Source organism: Mytilus edulis, chromosome 2 (genome assembly GCF_963676685.1).
Source record: "Mytilus edulis chromosome 2, xbMytEdul2.2, whole genome shotgun sequence".
In the NCBI taxonomy this organism is placed as follows: Eukaryota; Metazoa; Mollusca; class Bivalvia; order Mytilida; family Mytilidae; genus Mytilus; species Mytilus edulis.
The window spans coordinates 28,440,899-28,454,879 of NC_092345.1; the positions used below are offsets into that span (position 1 = coordinate 28,440,899).

At 31.7% G+C, this 13,981-nt stretch overlaps 1 protein-coding gene across 1 annotated transcript in view; it reads right to left on the reverse strand.

Moving 5' to 3' along the window:
* Positions 1–13,981, reverse strand: part of LOC139511885 (homeobox protein Hox-B6b-like) — a 39,484-nt gene that overhangs the window by 23,309 nt on the left and 2,194 nt on the right. The gene's annotated exons all lie outside the window — the stretch shown is intronic.

Consider the following 13,981-nt stretch of genomic DNA (forward strand, 5'->3'; position numbering starts at 1 on the left):
GCTATGCATTGCTGGTAAAGATCGTTGTGAAATACATTAGACTTATAGTGATCGCAACAAACAATTGGAACTTAATGATTAATGTATTTTTAAAGGTATTGCAGATATTTACATCTTTTAGAATTCGGTTTCGTCTGAAAATGTCGGTTTTCATTTTTATAGATACAAAAACTTGGCCATATTCATTCAGAATTATTCCTTATTCCTAAGCATTTAAAAATTGAACATATACATATCGTTTACACATGTTCAAATATTCGTATGTTTGCTTTCAGGTTCAGAAATTAAAATTGGAACGTACATCCCTTAAATTGCACATACTTACATGCTCTTTATTCCAACTTGTATAATGCTAGTTCATTTAGTTTATGTCCGTATTTTGGGTCATTCTGGATGTCAGACTTATCTCAAGTGATCTCTTAATGAACAAATAAATATCTACATACATAATTTCAATAAAACAGTTAAAAGATAAAGTAGGATTGAAAGTTCGTGCTAACTGGCCATATGGTCAGCTAATGTATGATTTTTTTCTCTTTTCTTCTTGATCGAATTGGAAGAATGCCAAAATAATGAAACAGAGGTTTACGGTATCTTTGATCCATATCGAACTATAGACCAGGCATTTACAAGCTTAGAGTTAAATAAAAAGATGAATGATTTCAAGAGGTATGTTTCGACGAAAAATTTTCTCTTAGCTGTTTCGACGGAAACTATTCTCTTAGTCAGTTTGGTTGGCTTATAAAATTAACTTCGGCAACGTAACCCTCCATAATGTTAACTCTGAGTTATAAAGGGTCATAATATAATGACTTGTCATACAGTAAAGACCTTTTGGTCGTATAGCTGCTCACATTTAAAGATATGCATGCATTTTTGTCTTTCACAAGTTTTGTAATTGGCGTGCTGAAGGTAGATTCTGAAAAGCGCAACTAAAGCCCAAAAAATTAGGTGATATTTTCGTTTGTAGTCAAAAAAATGTGTATTTATACTATATATACATCATTGCAACGACGATTGCAGTATTAATTTCAAAATGCATATTATCTAAAAGAAATAATAAAATATATACAACATAAACAAAATTAAACATGAATAGAATAATATCTATTTGATGCGACTGTCATACAAGTGAGAGATTTATCTAAATATAAAACCAGGTTAAATTCACCATTTTCTACATGAGAAAATGCATATACCAAGTAAGGAATATGACAGTTGTAAGCCATGTGTTTAAGCTTTTGGTTTTGCCATTTGATTAGGGACTTTCCGTTCTGAATTTTCCTCGGAAATCAGTATTTTTAAAATTTTACTTTATACGTGAAATTGTAAACGTGATATGAATAAATTCTGTCTGGTACCTAAGTAATTTAAGGAATCATTTTCCTCTCCAAAATTCCCTCAAATATAAATTACGAATTATTGTTTTAATATTGATATTCTAGAAATATATCTGACGAAAAAAAAAATAATAATTAAAGCAAATTTGGTCCTGCTCAGTATCGTTTCAATCAATGCTTTCCGAAATTTTGCATCGCAGATTTCACTGACTGTAGAATAAAGCGGGTCAAAGTTATGCCGAAGGAAGCATTTCCATTATATTTAAACAAAAAAACGAAGAGGCACATGACAACTCATAATGTGAAATAATAGGAAGGGCTAAAATCAAGAATGTTAACTTTGGGTATTTCGCGTTCTCGAAACTTTTCTAAAAAAAAACCAATATACATGTTTTATGAACCTAAATGGTATAATAGTATCACACCAGATTGATTATAAATTAATGGCTTAAAGTATTATAGATGCATACACGAGTAAACCATTTTCACTGCATCTAACGATATTTTACGTATGCAGAAACATATCAGAATGTGTTTAAGCTTTTCATTTTGCCATATGCTTAGGGACTTTCCGTTTAGAAGTTCCTCGGAGTTCGGTATTCTTGTTATTATACTTTTTACACAAAAACTATTTCTCATATGCATATTACTTAAGACAGAAAAACTAATTTTATTAAATTCAACAAAAATAGCCATCATGTATAACTATAGTTTTATGAATGGGTGTTTTTATAATGGCCCTGTTATATGTCCACGGTCTGTAATAATGGTCGAGGAAGTCTGTAATGGCCCGAGGCAACAGGGCCATTATAAAAACACCCATTTCTTAATACATTTATTAACCAACTGATCAAAAGTGTATGTGCTGCTACAAAAAGGTATTATACTCTTTACAACTTAGTTTTATTAACTTTATTAAAAACCCTAACAGGGCTTAATACAGACAAACTGGGCATTAATACAGGGCCATTACAGAAAAACAGGGCCATTACAGAAAAAAACAGGCCATTTCAGAAAAACAGGGCCATTACAGAAAAAACAGGGCCATTACAGAAAAAAACAGGGCCATTACAGAAAAAAAACAAGGCCATTACAGAAAAACAGGGCCATTACAGAAAATATGTAATTTTCAATAACCAGTCACTTTTGGCAATAATGCACTTAGTTAGTTAAAAAAACCTAATAATATGTACTATGTCAGGAATCTGACATTCGTTTTCCTTCCGTTCCGTTAGTTGGTATAGCCTAGGATTTGATTTTGTCAGTTTTAATGGAGTTCCCTTTTTTAAATCAACCTTGCTGTTTGGTCTTTTAGCGGACACTCTTTCCCCATGTTTTCCCTTTTTTATAACGCATTTCTTTAATTTTCACATGGTCATAACAGTTATACGCATCATGTGCATAAAATTACATTTTTCATAAAGAATAATATAATACAAGTCAAAATGTATTCAACGGTTGAACAGGCAACCATCAATTAATTGATTTAAGAGAACAATAATAAACACAGCCAGAATAGTTTTATATAGCGGAATATGATTGCACGACAGTGGTAGCTAAAATAGATAATACACATTTTAATTATACCACATGATGTTTGAGCCATTTGAGTACATGTATTGAAACAATAACTTGAAAGAAAAAAAAATAGAAGGTTAACTTTAGTCTTTGCAATGACTGCAATATATTATGTTGGTTTATTTGAAACTGTACTAACGTTACTTATAAAGCAAAAAAAATACATTTATAAAACTGACTTGTCAGCCATGTGTTCATGTAGACACTACAAAATCATAAAAACGTTAATGTAAACATTTGGTCTGTACTGCCTTCCTGGTCAACAGGTGCACAGTGCTGACCATTTGACATTTCTGGTCAACAGGTGAACATAACTGACCATTTGACACCCAACTATAAGTACAAGTACTAGTCGCTCTCTTATTTTTACAAAACATTTGATACCGTTTGCAGAACGCAGGACACGTTTTTTTGTATTGCTATTAATTACTGTGATAAACCTGGTTTTATAGCTAGCGTAACCTTTCACTTTAACACATCCAATATTTTTCCATTCTCAGATTTTTTTTTAAATCTTAATTAACAACAAATGATCTTTTCCATTCATACATGAGACGAATTGCTTTATATAAGTTACCCAAATTTCGTTTTCAATACATTCGATCATTGTTTACTTAAAGTATAAGACGAAAAGGAGTGTGATTGACTTGTCTCAAGAAACATGGATAAACATACATGCAAAAGCTTTTTATATGTCTACTCGCTCCATTATGATGAAAGATAACTACTAAAAACTGCACTGAGCCCATGTGGTGCCTCTGTTTGATCTGATATTAGAGATTAAGATTAATGAATAAATGAAAGGAAATTAATCAATGTAAAAATGTCAATATCTTCATTGAAAATATGACACTTTGGGACTTTCTCGGATATACTTAATATATATGATGAGTTTATTTACAACCACTGGGTGGATGCCAATGCTGATTGAGTGTTTATTCCCCGAGGGTACCACCAGCCCAGTAGGCAGCACTTCTGTGTTGACATGAATTGTCATTCATATGTTCATAACTATAAATTAACTGTTTTACAAACTTTGTTTTTTTTAAATACTACGGTTTGTCTTCCTCAGGAACAGATTACCTTAGAAAGTTTTAGGCAAAATTGTCAAGACATTTTGGTCCAATGCTCTTTTACTCAGTACTTTATTTGCCATTTTGACTTTTTTATTCGAGTGTCACTGGTGAGTTTTTTGTAGAAGAAACAAGCGTCTAGCGCAAATACAAGATTTCAATCCTTGTATCTATGATGAGGCTACTTATACTTTAAACGCATGTCTCAAAATTTAGCATGGAAACAGATACATGGTTGTGTTATATTTTATAACAATTGCGTTACCAATGTTGTACTTCTACTTTCAAATTTGCAAACGTATCACCTCCTTCAAAACATACAGCCTTATAGAAAATGAATGTTGTTTAAATTTAATACTTGTTTGTTTGTAAATATTGTTATGTTTGTCTGGGTAACAATTCAGTATTTGAATTTTACACCAATAAATTGATTTGATTTGACAGAAACTTGACTGAAGTTTACCAAATAAGTGAATTTCGTGGTTTATTCAACTATTTTGTCCACTCCATTTTATTAGGGGCATTGTCTATTGTATATTGTCAACAGCGTAAATAATTCCTATTCGTATATAGGCCTCGCCATAAGCTCAATTTGTTTTAAAAAAGTGTGATTGGTTAAACATGTTTATTATTTCATTTTATGTAAATTTTTAAATACAATTTAATTGGTTCTCATTCTTGTTTTATTTGTTTATCATCTCTTTAATTGGAGTAACATTGATTTTAAATGTGCACTTAGATAAAGGTTAATATATATTTTGTTTTTCATTGGACGCAAAAATCGATCACTCATTTTTGTAATTGGACAAAAAAGCTTTTACAACGTTAAGATCAAACGTAAGATTCCGTTTTACGTTACTATTATGTGTTAAGACAAACATTTCCCATTTTTCATTTTTCCTGATGCGTTTAAAAAATATGGCTTACTACCTATAAACACGTCCACAATACAATAACAACATCAATATAACACGTTTTTATAATGATAAAAATATAAAATAAATCATTTTTCTTTAATTTATGTTATGATATGATATGACAAGTAATATTTGTAAATTCGTGCATTTGTAATATATAAAAGCAATTTGTAAATATGTCAAAAGGTTGACAGGTTTAAATGGCGGTCACTTTGATCTGCCTCGTGATCCCCGTATCGCTTTGTGATTCAGCACAATATTGGACATTATGATCTGAGAATGTGATAAGCAATAGGTAAAAGTCAATGAGTACACACATATCTCTGAGAATCTTGTTCTTACCACATATATTTTAAAATACTTAACTATTAACTAAGTAAACATGTACTAGGCATTATATATGTGTATTAAACTATAGGATCAGAAAATTAGATAAACTCCTCGATATTTTGTGCCTGTTCTAAGTCAGGGTGCCATGTTTTGTTTTTTGTTCCTAAGTGATGTGTTGTTGTTTTAGATTGTTGTTCCGATATTCATGATATTTTTTCTGTTATTTCTTGCCTTACTTTTCTTTGAAGTTTAGTTTTCTATTCGTATACAATTTCTAAAAATAAAAGGCAACCCCGAAATGTTCTCATTCATAAAACAAATATTTTACGTCACAGATTAAGATTATTTATCAACTGTCATTTATTGAAGAAAAAAAATGACTTTATTGTGTCAAAAATATATCTTATTGAAAACTAGTGCTGTCGTGCTAGCATAATTCATACGATGCACTTTGTTTCTTTTTAATTTATAATTCGTAAATAATGTACTGGGAATTCATTATTGCTCTTGGGATCATAATTTGTATAATTTCGTAGTTATAGGTGAACCACGATGCTAAAGTAATCAACGAAGTAAACATTCTTTTATAGGTTTATATGCAGATAATGCAAAACCACGAAATATAATAATTCCACTAAACCCCGAAAATGGGCACCACGAATCAAAATTAATCTACAGTAGTTATACGTAAAATAATATTGGAACTCTTATGCAAAACAGGCTTCAGTTGTTGTGATCTGTCTTTGTTGCTTTGTATATAAAGAAAAGACTCTATATTAAGTCGTACAAAACGTTTGGTCTCGAACATTACTGATGAAGGTTTTCCAAACAATCGAGGTAAATTGAACTATAAATATAAAATGACTATCATATTTGTTCCTGGTTTGTTGTTTTGTTCATACATCAGATCACTGTGTGTTCGGTTTGAATTGTTTTCAATGTTATGACCTATAGATTGCTATGTGGTGTTGATGTTGTCTTATTTTTTAGGCTTTACAGTTTTCTGCTGGTATCTACATCGGTAGGTATCTATTGGATAGGTGGTGGAATCCGGGAAAACCCATAGACCTTCGATAGAAAAACTGACAATCCTAGTCAATTAAGATTAGAGTCGAGTGCATCTAATTAAGATTGGAGTCGAGTGCATCCGCACGAGCGGGTTTTGAACTCACAACCTCATTGTTGACTCGCTAGTGGTTACAGTAGTAAATACCCACCCCACTCAACCACTAAGCCCCGAAAATACATTGGCTAGAGGTATAGGGGGAGGGTTGAGATCTCATAAACATGTTTATCCCCGCCGCAATTTTGCGCCTGTCCCAAGTCAGGAGCCTCTGGCCCTTGTAAGTCTTGTATGATTTTTAATTTTAGTTTCTTGTGTATAATTCGGAGTTTAGTATGACGTCCATTATCACTGTACTAGTATACATTTTTTTTAAGGGGCCAACTGAAGAACGCCTCCGGGTGCGGGAGTTTCTCGCTACATTGAAAACCCATTGGTGGCCTTCGGCTGCTGTCTGCTCTATGTTCGGGTTGTTGTCGCTTTGACACATTCCCCATTTCCTTTATCAATTTTATTAGATAATGACCACAAAACCTAAAGACATTGTATGTCTGAGGGTAGAAAAACTGCAGTATTTCGAACAAAATGGTCGTCATTTACATAGGTTTGCTCAAACATGTGACAATGTTTGTCAATAGGAAAGTGATATGATTGCTTTGGCTGAACTTCATATGATATCATGTCATGTGTAAATTGATCCCCATCAGTATAACCTTTTTATAAAGGCAGTAGTAGTATTCCGCTTCTCAATAGTCATCATTCGATTAAACAAAAACAAATCCTGATAACAAACTTAAACCGAGGGAATCACATCAACTATACGAGTAAAACAACAGACCATCAGAAACAATAAACTACAACAAAAGCAATCACCAACATACATAGAAACGGAATGTAGATAACATCTGCTATTTTCCTGACATTTTCAGAAAAAAATGGAGAATTGAACCTGGTTTTAAATATGTGATGCACACAAAATAAAGAATTCTACTTTTATTTTAGATTGCCTTTGTATTAAAAAGAATAATTCAAGGAAACTATTTACATGATTTCGTTTCGTTCCCGAGGGTATCACCAGCCCAGTAGTCAACACTTCGGTGTTGACATGAATATCGAAAATGTCATTTTTATAAATTTCCTGTTTACAAAACTTTGAATTTTTGGAAAACTAAGGATTTTCTTATCCCAGGCATAGATTACCTTAGCATTATTTGGCACAACTTTTTGGAATTTTGGATCCTAATGCTCTTCAACTTTGTACTTGTTTGGCTTTATAAATATTTTGATATGAGCGTCACTGATGAGTCTAATGTAGACGAAACGCGCGTCTGGCGTACTTAATTATAATCCTGGTACCTTTGATAACTATTTACACCACGGGGTCGATGCCTCTGCTGGTGGACGTTTCGTCCCCGAGGGTATCACCAGTCCAGTAGTCAACACTTCGGTGTTGACATGAATTTCAAAACTGTGGTCATTTTTATAAATTTCCTGTTTACAAAACTTTGAATTTTTGGTAAAACTTAGGATTTTCTTATCCCAGGCATAGATTACCTTAGCATTATTTGTCACAACTTTTTGGAATTTTGGATCCTGATGCTCTTCAACTTTGTACTTGTTTGGCTTTATGAATATTTTGATATGAGCGTCACTGATGAGTCTTATGTAGACGGAACTCGCGTCTGGCGTACTAAATTATAATCCTGGTACCTTTGATTACTACTTTCTAAATTACGTTTCATAGACACCACATGATTTAAACAACTTCAAAATGTCTTATAAAAATGTTATAAAAAAATACAATCTGCTTAAATATTTGCATTATTGATAAAGAAAATGCTTTTAAATTAGAGTGGAAAAAAACATGACATATATATTTTATGTTCATATTCAATTAAGCACCGAATGTTTTATCATTTTTTTGTTATTGACAGAGATAAATGATGTTCTGTGAAGATATTTGATATTCAGGAATCGTCGTTTCAGAATCTAAAGGTGGTAATTTAAATATTCTGACCAAAGTATGAAAATATCATATCATTGAATAAATGTTCATTGTTTATGACGTTATAAACCAATGGACGCGATTTTCTGAACGCATTTGAAAATATTCATAGGGATGTATCAGATTTTGAGAAAGCGACGTGTCCTTTTATTCGAAAAATAAGGACGAAAGATACCAAAAGAGTTTCAAACTCACAAGACGGAAACGAGAACGTCTTGGCAAAAACCAAAGACGACGAAAAGACAAACAAGAGAAAACTTATGCTTCTGTGTGCAAACGTAGTTCAGTATCTTGTGAAGTCACCTTAAGTTAAATAAGTACAATAAAAATAAGATCATAATTTGTCAAAAGAGGACAAAAGAAGGGGAAACTTTGATAGATTAATTTGAACCTTGTCATCACAATAATTATGAATGACTATCACCAGTCTGTCCACTAGCAATTACAACTGTTTCTTCAAAATTAAGTTGATAATTTTTGGTTGAAGATAAATCGAGTCTTTTAATTTGTATTTCTTGATTCTGTGAATAATTCATCGGTGAATGAATGGTAAGCAATTTTTGTGACAGTGTCGCGCAAATTCGCTCCTTTTTAATGCATAAATACACTGTCCAAACTTGGAACTTTAACAATACCATAAACGGTACAAATGTTAATACACCAAATGCGCATATTGACAATTTATGTATCTTCAGTGATGCCCGAGGCCACATTTTTTTTTAATATTCAACAACAATTACAAATGTAAAAGAGTGGTTCTAACCTAAAAAGGCCCTACAGTATAGCGAAATACGGACAATGATAATGATAAGCACCCAAATCACTAGGGGAAGTCACAAACTTAATCAAATCAGCTCCATGAATTTAAAAGATTTTGCAACTAAAATAGAGTATGCTGTTTATTAAAACACACCAATCCCACTGATTACGACATAACATTGAGACATCATATATTTTTTTGATAAAAAGTATCAATTTGTTTGACAAAAAGTATCAATTTACGACAAATTCGTGTAACGTTTTAAAATATGGCGGGAATAGCTTCAGCACGTAATTTTGCGTCAAATATAAGATATTTTTTCCGGAAAACTATTAATATGATATCATATTATGATAAATATTTAGTAACACATGTGACATTGAAAATCCAAATCGAATTAATAAGTATGTATCTTTTTGGCTTTATAAATATTTTGATATGAGCGTCACTGATGAGTCTTATGTAGACGAAACGCGCGTCTGGCGTACTAAATTATGATCCTGGTACCTTTGATAACTATTTGTACATTTCGAGTTTGCATATTAATATTTACAAAAAAATGGATAAAAATGTCATAGAAAACAAATTCTGTTTCGTTTGCCTTTAAAAGACCAAAAACATACAAAAACATATATGTCGTTAGTTGAGAAAGTTGAATCGTAGTTACATTGCCCTGATCAACCAATCGAAATCTTATGCATGTGTCCGAGTTTTGTGGAATTGATCGTCATCAGAAACATTCAAAGTCGAATATTTAAAAGCAAATGATTATGATTTATAAGTACAGGAACATTTGTATATCTATATGGAAGGACATATAAGATCCTGTAAGATAGTCAAAATGGTCATCTTAAGATGTTAATCGAATTTTAAATAAACATCCCCAAATAGGTTTTGTCTATTGGAAGATGCCAAGGAAATTCTTTACGTGAATTTCAAATAATTTCATTAATAAATTGAATCACATTGGTAGACAAAATTAGTGGGAATAGTCAAAGATTTGTATTTGGTGTAAAGTCGTTTTTTAAGTACACTTAATATATATTTTTATTTATTTATTGAGTTGCATATGCAAAGTGCAATGCCATGACTAGTTATTATTTGAATCTTTTTTAAAAGGTATTCTGTTAGTCTCTTTTTTTCTTTTAAGTTTGAATCTGTCAAAATATCTGACAAAATCTGTAAACTATTAATCATACTAGAAGCAGAGGGGAGTACATGCCATGTGTAGTTTATGTTCATATTCAATTAAGAATCAATAGTTAATTCACTTTTTTATTGACAAAGATGAATGATATGTCTCAGTGAATATATTTGATATTTTTAATTATTAAGTGTCCTATAATTTGAAGACCTGTATTTTGATGCCTAACATAATTATCGGAAGCCAGCCGTACCATACAGGAAAATATAATAATAAGTAACCCTACAAAAATATGAAAACTGCAACAATAATCATCTTTAAGGAAGAACAAGATATCGGGAGCTTAGAACGACTAGTCTTAACCATAGTTTTAAGTAATTACAAGTGAATAGCACTTCAGTATCAGTACGTTTACATACAATTACTTACATTTCATCAAATTAAACATGCCATATATAAATTAAGTCTCTGTTTTGATTGCTTTTTCTAGTTAACAAACTGTTGATAGTGACTTGTAAATAAGAAATATTGCAACAGTATCTTTGAAGTAGTTCTTTTGTTAGAAAAACAAACAAGGATAAAACTGAAAGTACACAGGAAGTGTGTGATTTAACAAACGCATGTTTGTGAGTTGTTTTGATAGTTCTTTAAAGACCTTCCTTAAGTGGAAAAAATAAACGTAAACAATTAAAAGAGGACAAACTATAGATATAAGAAGTAAGACTTAGACTTTCTTTCAGACATTAAAATGAGCTATTAAACACTCTAATGTATGGTTGTTTCCTGATTCGTTATATCAATATGCCAACTTGCTTCTATTTCGATAAAAAGGAAGAAAACAAACGATGGTTTAAATATCACTATTCCAGATAAATACACAGGCAAGGATAAGAAAGAAATAAGCAGCAAGAATAGTTTACCGATGGCCGTTTATCCTTGAGGTTCGGTATTTTTTTATCCCAACTTTTGTTACATTGTATTTCATTGTAAAGATACAAACAAGAAGAACAAACATGTTAGGAAATTGTATAAACTCAAAGCAGACTGACATCGAGTGAATCAACAGAATAAATATTTTGCAATATCTTCCGCCGATCCAATAGGAACATTTACAGATTAAGCGAATTGTCTGGTATGAAAAATTCAACAGCCACGAAATATTTCTCTCATGAATTGTGACACAGTCTTGAACAACAACAAATCATATAACATAAGACTTTAGAGATACCGGTAAACTTAATACTGCGACAGGGTAAACTACGCTTGTTGTATATGCATCTCGTGACAAGACAATGATCATAAACCAAAACGGTGAACATTTCCAATTGGTTCTGTTAACATATATAATATATCACTTTATGAGATTGCTTACATCCAGTCAATTAAGAACAACCAGTGTTGACAAAATTTGTGATGAATCGCGAAAAGATAAAATATTAGTTTAACAGCTAAATCCACGATATTTATCGATTTTTTTTTATAGTGTTTTATTTTAATTTTGACATATTCGGCAGCTACCCAACGACACCAACAATCGAGATATAGAGAAAAAGAGATCAGCAAAGAATCCTCTTTAACACAAAATAAACAAAACGCTTTTTCAGGGCAAACCCTCGACCTTTTTTATGATGAGCAATGGACAAACAAACGGTACACAATATATATATATTATTGTCAAGTTTTTTTTATCTGATTGCATATCAAATTCTAGCATAAAACAACAAAAGAATATCCTTGTTAATTCAAAAAGGCAGAAAATGATAAATTTAGTATCGCAAAATACACATAAATTAATGTTTTATTGAATAAATATTCAAAGTTTAAATCATACATCAAATTTTACGAACGGTTTTCTAGACGTATTCATGTATGCTGCTGAAAGCATTTGATGGAAATCTTGCCACATGGAATATAATCAATTTAGGTTTAAAGTTTATCGACGTTCAAATATTGTAAATACGGGTGCATCGACTTGGTCAGCGTCTCCTATTTATAAGTCAAAATGTCAATGTCGGAAAGAGGACAAAATCCGAAAAATTCCAGATCAGACGACTCTACTGGTATCTAAAGATCTAAGACCGCGAAAACATGCCTCTACTGAGTTGCAACACCGACAAATCGTATTTGTCAGTCAATTTATGGTTAACTGTAAAACTTGTGAAGTGTCAATTTCAGTATATCTTCCTCATAACTCTGTTGGTTTAGATTGTGTGTAAGTAGCATATCCCTATTAATGACTTACACACAACCTGTAATAACTGAGATATGTAAACGCCAGACGATGGAGCAGAGATAAATTTATTTTAATGCTGACAAATGGGCAGATAACAATTGGAAAGTTGAAATCATCACATGTCATACTTTTAATTTTGAATTCGTATGTGTCATTATCAAAAATAAAATCACGAGTTGTATTAAGCAGACCTTCTACATTTGGTAGTATCCATAGTTTCAAGTTAACTGGGACATATTAAATGTAAGCTCTGGTTGAAATGTGGGCTTTTATGTGACATCTTCAATGTATGTAAAAGTAGCTGAGTCTTTAATTGATATGAAAAATGAGATGCTGTACGAAAGCATGAGCCATTGACCTGTGGTTAACTCGGGTACCCCGGAATGTAAAGCAGCGTCTTCTCCACGTGATCCTCCTTCGTGCTAAATTTGACTACTGTTTTAACTCAGCATTTACTGTTGATGTTACAAAAATATCTAAACAGTCACTTGCAGTAATTTACAGTTATTTACAGTTAAAATACTGAAAAATTCTGATAGCGATTATGATTATACACTTAAAATACATTCTAGGCCGAGTGTTGGTGGTCGATGTGGTCTGTTTGAATGACCAAACATTTGGTTATTCCTGTTATCTTTTTGATGTATCATATACTTATGTTTAAAAATGTTTTAATTAAAGTATCGCATCTTTGATTTCAGAGTTCCTTCGATAGTAAACACTTGCCGTTATAATCCAAAGAGCATTTTGAAGTAGATAGCACATATCAAGCGAAAGATTATTGATTTAAGTTTTTATTATACAGCTGTTTGTTTTTAAACTTTTTACTTATTCTTTACTATGTCATGAGTCAAAATAAACTATTACGTTCTCCGATTCGTAAACTAACATTCAAATACTGACGTATTGAAAAAAAATATGACAACAATACCAAACTCCGAGGAAAATTCAAATTGGAAAGTCCCATATCAAAAGCTCAAACACGCAGAACGAATGGAAAACAACTGTCATATATCTTATTTGGAACAGGCGGTATTTTTGTGATATTTTACTTTTTTCGTCCAACAATAAATGTACTTGCAGTGTTTCTAACACAAATTATAGTCTATATTAACCTTATTATTTGATCGGGGCTTCTACATATACAAACTTAAAAACAATTACTTGTCTCAACAAATATAATTCATCACAAAAATGTGTTTATTCAATATCTGATTAAAGACTGAAAAAAAATGTTTTGGTGTAAACGTTTAATATGGGAGATACTCTAAATTGTTTTTTTCTGAGGTTAGAGTTGCAGAAGCAGGACCAGTGACACGCACGGACACGTTGATGTTCTTGGTATCATTTTCTGTTTTGAATTAATGTGGTCGAATAATATTTTAAACAGAAGGTAAAATCGCAAAAATACTTAACTCCGAGGAAAATTGAAAAAAAGGAAAGTCCCTAATCAAATGGCAAAATCAAAACTCAAACACATCAAACAAATGGATAACAACTGTCATATTCCTGACTTGATACAAACATTTTTTTATAAA